This window comes from Bufo bufo, chromosome 5, assembly GCF_905171765.1.
Source record: "Bufo bufo chromosome 5, aBufBuf1.1, whole genome shotgun sequence".
NCBI classification, from domain to species: domain Eukaryota; kingdom Metazoa; phylum Chordata; class Amphibia; order Anura; family Bufonidae; genus Bufo; species Bufo bufo.
In genome coordinates this window covers 67,120,724-67,128,556 of record NC_053393.1, presented here as the reverse complement: position 1 = coordinate 67,128,556, position 7,833 = coordinate 67,120,724, and positions in this window count along the sequence as shown.

Genomic DNA, 7,833 nt, shown 5'->3' with positions numbered 1-7,833 from the left:
GAGAATGGTAGCACCCATTTGTTTATTTATACATTTCCAGGAGGAATAACAGAGGAATGGCACAACACAGAGTTCCAATACAAGACAGACATATCCCATGAGGACGTATCATACTGCATTTACATGAGTCACTGTCATGAGTCTCGCATTACGTACAGTGTATCTGTAGCTGGCAGGTTTGGTAGTGATTAGAGACCTCATTAGTGATTAGATATTGGACAGGAAGGTAATTATTAGCTAAGTACTGTACATGAAATGTCTGCAGGGGAGGATCTACAGGAAATAAGTACCGTACTTTTCGCCCCATAAGACACACTTTCCCCCCCCCCCAGCACAGCGCAGCGATGTATCAGCGGGGAGGGAGGAGGGGCTCCCCGCTGTATTCTTACACCGGGCCCCGCCGCTCACAGCAGTATTCATATCTAAACAGTAAACCTTAACCTCGAGTAACTTTAACTTTAAAGCAGCGCTATCCTGTTTATTACCTTACAAGGAAGCTCCGGTAACAGGTAGAGTGGGCAGCGGCGTAACGTCACTTACTCACGTCACGCGCCCGTTCCTCCCACTTTATGAATGAAGCAGGCGCGTGATGTCAGTGATTGTGGTCAAGTCAGGGCTATGGCTGGGCCACTCAAGGACATTCACTTTTCCCTGTCCCAGCCGCTGAATGACACCCCCACAGCATTATGGTGCTATAACCATGCTTCACTGTAGGGATTGTATAGGGCAGGTGATGAGCACTAGAAGTGAAGTTTAAAATTGAGGCCAAAAAGTTAAATGTTGATTTTATCAAACCAGTGAATCTTGTTTTTCACAGTCTGAGAGTCCTTTAGGTGCAAAATCCAGGTGGACATTCATGTGTCTTTTACTGAGGAGAGGCTTCTTTCTGGCCACTCTGCCAAAAAGCCCAGATTGGTTGAGGCTGCAGTGATGGATGACCTTCTGGAAGTTTCTCCCATCTGCATACAAAAGTGACCATTAGGTTCTTTGTCACCTCTCTTACCAAGGACCTTCTTTTCTGATTACTCTAGGAAGAGTCCTGGTTGTTACAAACTTCTTCCATTTAAGAAATATGGAGGCCACTGTGTAGCAAAGGAGTATTTATGCCCTTCTCCAGATCTGTGCCACTACACATTCCTGTCTTTGAGCTCTAGAGGCAGTACTTTCCTCTTCATGGCTTGGTTTTTGCTCCAATATGCATTGTCAGCTGTGAGATCTTATGCAGACAATCAACTGAAATTACCGCAGGTGGACTCAAGTCAAGGTGTAGAAACATCTCAAAGATGATCAAGAGAAATGGGAGGCCCCCAGAGGTAAATTTCAAGTGTTATAGCAAAGGATCTGAATATTTATGTTCATGCAAAATTTTAGTTTTTACTTTTTAACAAGTGTGCAAACATCTCTAAAATTCTGTTTTAACTTTTTCATTATGGGGTATTGAGTGCAGATTAATAAGGGATTTTAGCACAATGCCGCAACATAAAGTATGAAAAAAGTGAAAGAGAGTCTAAAAACTTTAAAAATGCACTTCAAACTGACCCAGACCGGTGTTACAACACCCTCTCAAGGAGCAATACTCTCCCCCAAAGTTCAATGCTACAATATCCTCTGTGGGATGCAGTTCTCTAGCAGACTCTCAACATCTGTCTCTCTCTCTCTTATGTGGCTATTGGCCTTAGGTCCATGCATCTAGTCAAAATGCTGTACAGTCCAAAACCTTATACGAATGTTACCTCTACAGACAGTCATCTGTATATATGGACGATATGGCTGTTTAACCTTCAAGATAGTTGCCTTTCTGCAATCTAAGTTTTGATGAGTGGCTGTAGCTCCTTCTAGGTCTCCATTTCTGTCTGCAACTCCAGATCCCTGCTGGTCAGCCTTCACAGTTCCAGACCTATTTCTCTACACTGACTCAGGAAGAAGGTCACACCCAGGGGACTACAGGAGGTACATATATAATTGAGAAAGCACAGTATCAGTCTACAATCAAATATAAGGAAATATAACACACATCAAGTTTGGTAATGAGGGACAGTAGTGCAGCTCTAATTCTAAGCAGTGCCCGGTGGGTCACTGCATACCCCCTCTTTTTAAAGAGACCTGTCCTAGGCGTCTACTTACTCAAGAACAAGTAAGAGGAAAAAGCATACCAAAACATTAGAACATATAAAATTATTAAATTAAAAGTGATAGGAAGGTGTCTGGCCAGGCTAAAGACAGGTGAAGAGGGGCAAAGCAGTTGGTAACATAGTGACATGGAGGTAGGTTATTACAGAGGGCTTGGGGAAAGTAATGAGGGTACTAGGCCAACATTTTAGCTTTAGCTCTGCTGGACTTTCTGGGTAAATGTTTTTCCATGAGGGGGCTGATTCTGTCTCTTCAGGCCGTTGTTGGATCTAAACACCCCTGATTGAAACAAAGAAATTTATCAAAGGACCAAGTAATAAATGCAGAAAATCAGAATCAAGCAGCTGCTTCTCTAATGTTGATGGTGACTTGTCGATTTAGTCGATTACGGTGCAATATTTGTGGTGTCCGGCCTATCTTGATAATTTCATACTTATAAAGTGCCAGGACGTGGGATGACTCTTTTTTCCACTTATTGTCCAGCTTTTTGGTACAGTGATTGTGTTTTAGCCACACGTGGTCACCAATTTTGAAGTGTTCAGCCTTAACAGACTAATCAGGATCTCGCTGCTGCTGCTTCTCACCTACTCCTGCCATTTAAATATGGATAATCTCTTGGGCGTCTGCTAAGTGTTTCGGATGTTCACTTACCCATTCGATCTGTAGCAAGGTATTTCCGGCATTTGGAACTCACACATGCAAGGTGAGGTCAGCGGACAGTTTACCTTGCCGGGTAAACATGAGATAGTATGCTGTGTATCTCGTGGAGCAGTGAATGGTTTTCTTATACAGGTACACCAATTCGGGCAGTCAGCCCTCTTGGGGGGTGGTACAACTCACAGCATCTTGATGAGGGTCTGGTTGATTTTTTTCACAGAGACTGTTGCTGTATTTGGTAGTGATGGCGTTCTGCTGGGCAAATTTGTGTAGAAAGCCGACATCTCTAGTTCTATCCAGTTGTCATCATCTCGAGCAGGATCTTCTCCAGAAGGATAGGGCATCTGCGTTGTCTTGGGATTTGCAAGTTCTGTATTTGACCACAGAGTTGTAGTTAGCAAGGTAAAAGGCCCACCTGTGTTCCAGGACCTTTGAGCCAGGCTGTGCTCAGATGCGCCAAGGGATTGTTGGTGTAGACCACGAATGGTGTTGCAGCAAGATAGTCTTTGAATTTATCGATGATGACCCACACTAGTACAGGAATTACAGCTTGAAGGAACTTTAGTATGGCTTCTATTGGAGTTTAGTTTAAATCCAGAGGAAAAAAGACAGCCTGGTTTGAGAGCTGCACTTATACAAGCAGACAAACAACGCGAGTTTGTGAGTGTCCGCGTGTTTGATTTCAAGTGTGTGTTTGTATTAAGCGTGTGACTTTAGATTACGTGACTTCAGATTCAGGGACTTTAGGAGTTACATTCTTATCACTGCACCATATTGTATTTTTCTCTTTTCTTGCATAATCCCCATTTAGTATGTGTTCCATTATTGACAGTGCAGTCCAGTGCACATCTTGTCTAATGTATGCAGTCCTGGAACAGCCATTTGAGGGTGCATATCTTAGTTCAAAATTTGAGCAAATTGCCCATTTGGAATCGCACATTGTGTATCTAACCGGGCAAGTTTCAACACTAAGAAGCGTTGACAATTTGGAAAAGAGTTTGCTGCTCACTGAGCAAGCACTCTATGGGGTAGATGTGGGGGAGAGTGGTAGCGAGAAGACTCAGGAAAGTGAGGTAGCTAGCTAGATAACAGTTAGAAAGCGGGGTAGAGGGAAGAGTGCCAGGGAGGCTAGCCCTGATCTGACACACCCCAACAAGTTTGCACGGTTGGCAAATGAGGGGGATGTCAGTTCAGTGAGAGCCCTGCTGCAGCCGGACACTTCCTCTGCCAGTCAGCAGGGGACCAGGAGAGCAGGGCAGGTCAGACAGGTGCTGGTAGTGGGAGACTCAATTATTAGAGGTACAGATAGGGCGATCTGTCACAAAGACCGGGATTGTCGAACGGTGTGTTGTCTTACTGGCGCTCGAGTTCGACACATCGCTGATTGGATTGACAGATTACTGGGAGGGGCTGGAGAAAATCTAGCAGTCATGGTCCATATCGGAACCAATAACAAAGTTAAGGGTAGGTGGAGTGTCCTTAAAAATGATTTTAGGTATTTAAGTCAAAAGCTTAGGGCAAGGACCTCAAAGGTAGTGTTTTCCGAAATACTACCTGTACCACGAGCAAGACAAGAAAGGCAGCGGGAGATTAGGGCGGTTAACAAGTGGGTCAAGAACTGGTGTAGGAAGGAGGGGTTTGGGTTCCTGGAAAACTGGGCCGACTTCTCTATCGGCTACAGGCTCTATCGTAGAGACGGGCTGCACCTCAATGGGGAAGGGGCAGCTGTGTTGGGGGAGAAGATGGCTAGAAGATTGGAGGAGTATTTAAACTAGGAATTGGGGGGGAAGGTAATTGCATTACAGGATGGGAAGATAGTGCAAATAGAGACCGGGGGCGAGGTAATGGGACTGGGGGAGGAATGGAAGGAGGGACTAGAACAGTTCAGAAGGAAAGGTGTAGAGTAAAAAATATACATAAACCTCTTAATTGTATGTACAGTCGTGGCCAAAATTTTTGAGAATGACACAAATATTCGTTTTCACAAAGTTTGCTGCTAAACTGCTTTTAGATCTTTGTTTCAGTTGTTTCTGTGATGTAGTGAAATATAATTACACGCACTTCATACGTTTCAAAGGCTTTTATCGATAATTACATGACATTTATGCAAAGAGTCAGTATTTGCAGTGTTGGCCCTTCTTTTTCAGGACCTCTGCAATTCGACTGGGCATGCTCTCAATCAACTTCTGGGCCAATTCCTGACTGATAGCAACCCATTCTTTCATAATCACTTCTTGGAGTTTGTCAGAATTAGTGGGTTTTTGTTTGTCCACCCGCCTTTTGAGGATTCACCACCAGTTCTCAAAGGGATTGAGATCTGGGGAGTTTCCAGACCATGGACCCAAAATGTCAACGTTTTGGTCCCCGAGCCACTTAGTTATCACTTTTGCCTTATGGCACAGTGCTTCATCGTGCTGGAAAATGCATTGTTCTTCACCAAACTGTTGTTGGAAGAAGTTGCTGTTGGAGGGTGTTTTGGTACCATTCTTTATTCATGGCTGTGTTTTGGGGCAAAATTGTAAGTGAGCCCACTCCCTTGGATGAGAAGCAACCCCACACATGAATGGTCTCAGGGTGCTTTACTGTTGGCATGACACAGGACTGATGGTAGCGCTCACCTTTTCTTCTCCGGACAAACCTTTTTCCAGATGCCCCAAACAATCGGAAAGAGGCTTCATCAGAGAATATGACTTTGCCCCAGTCCTCAGCAGTCCATTCACCATACTTTCTGCAGAAGATTAATCTGTCCCTGGTGGGGTTTTTTTTGAGAGAAGTGGCTTCTTTGCTGGCCTTCTTGACACCAGGCCAACTTCCAAAAGTCTTCGCCTCACTGTGCGTGCAGATGCGCTCACACCTGCCTGCTGCCATTCCTGAGCAAGCTCTGCACTGGTGGCACTCCGATCCCGCAGCTGAATCCTCTTTAGGAGACGATCCTGGCGCTTGCTGGACTTTCTTGGACGCCCTGAAGCCTTCTTAACAAGAATTGAACCTCTTTCCTTGAAGTTCTTGATGATCCTATAAATTGTTGATTGAGGTGCAATCTTAGTAGCCACAATATCCTTGCCTGTTAAAGCCATTTTTATGCAACGCAATGATGGCTGCACGCGTTTCTTTGCAGGTCACCATGGTTAACAATGGAAGAACAATGATTTCAAGCATCACCCTCCTTTTAACATGTCAAGTCTGCCATTTTAACCCAATCAGCCTGACATAATGATCTCCAGCCTTGTGCTCGTCAACATTCTCACCTGAGTTAACAAGACGATTACTGAAATGATCTCAGCAGGTCCTTTAATGACAGCAATGAAATGCAGTGGAAAGTTTTTTTTGGGATTAAGTTAATTTTCATGGCAAAGAAGGACTATGCAATTCATCTGATCACTCTTCATAACATTCTGGAGTATATGCAAATTTCTATTATAAAAACTTAAGCAGCAACTTTTCCAATTTCCAATATTTATCTAATTCTCAAAACTTTTGGCCACGACTGTATACTAATGCCAGAAGCCTGACTAATAAAACTGGTGAACTGGAATTAGTGATGTGTGAGGAGGACTATGACATAGTGGGAATAACTGAGACATGGCTGGATGATAGCTATGACTGGGCAGTTAAAGGGAACTTTATGCCTCCCATACTAACGGCAGCATAAAGTACAGGTGAGTTGATTTCAGCGGTCTGTCATTTAAAAGTTAAAATTAAATGGTTGTCAAAAACCAACATCACAATCTTTGCAGACTGGGCCAGTAAAAGCGTCAAATCTACCTGAGAAGAGTCCTGGTTATTTATAAATTCCTGCTCTCCCTGCCCACCTGCTGATGACTGACAGTCTTCTACCTAGTTTTCTCCTTTTCTCTCTAGAAGAGAACTGCCAATCATCAGCAGATGGGTGAGAGTGCAGGAGGTTATAATAACCAGGACTCTTCTCAGGTAGATTTGACTCTTTTCCAGGCCTGGGCTGCAATGATTATGATGCTGGTTCTCAGCAACCACTTACTTTCAGCTCATGAGTGACACACCGCTGAAATCAGCATTTCTGTCACTATTTTTTGCTGTCCTCGATGAAATCAGCATAAAGTTGATGACAGGTTCCCTTGTACAGGGTTACAGTCTGTTTAGAAAGGATCGCCAAAACCGGAAAGGGGGAGGGGTCTGTATCTATGTAAAGTCCTGTCTAAAGCCCACACTCCGAGAAGATATAAGTGAGGGACATGAACATGTGGAGTCACTGTGGGTAGAAATACATGGAGGCAAATACAATATAATAAAATACTAATATTAGTTTATTATAAACCACCTAATATACCAGAGTCCACAGAAAATCTACTACTAAACGAAATAGACGAGGTGGCAGATCATAATGAGGTGGTTATTATAGGGGACTTCAACTACCCAGATATAGACTGGGAAACTGAAACCTGTATATCTCATAAAGGAAACAAGTTCTTAGCAATAACCAAAGATAATTACCTTTTCCCAACTGGTTCAGGACCCGACTAGAGGAACAGCCATACTAGACTTAGTATTAACTAATAGAACTGACAGAACAACAGATGTGCAGGTTGGGGGACACCTGGGAAATAGTGGCCATAAAGTAATAACTGTTACGCTGAGCGCTCCGGGTCCCCTGCTGGCCTCGGAGCGCTCACAGCGTATGCCCCCAGGCAGCACTCCTGCGTCTCGGCGTGTGCGTCCTCGCTCTCTAGGGCGCGCGCGCGCCGGGACTCTTAGATTCAAAGGACCAGTGCACCAGTGATTGGTGCCTGGTCCAAAGGGGTTATTAAGGGTTAAGGTTGTGAGAGGCAGTGCTGACTTAATTAGGCTGCACCTGTGCACTGCCTATTTATACCTTCTCCTCCCACAGCTTTCTGCCGGATCTTTGTGCCTTGTGCCCCAGAGAAAGCGTTCCCTACGATGTTAGTTTGCCTTACCTGTTGCCGTACCCGTTGCTACCGTCCACTCGCCTTTGAACGTTTGCTGCCTGTCCTGACCGCTGCTACGTCCGACTACGCTCTTACCTTCTCCCTGTGTACCACGCCTTATCAG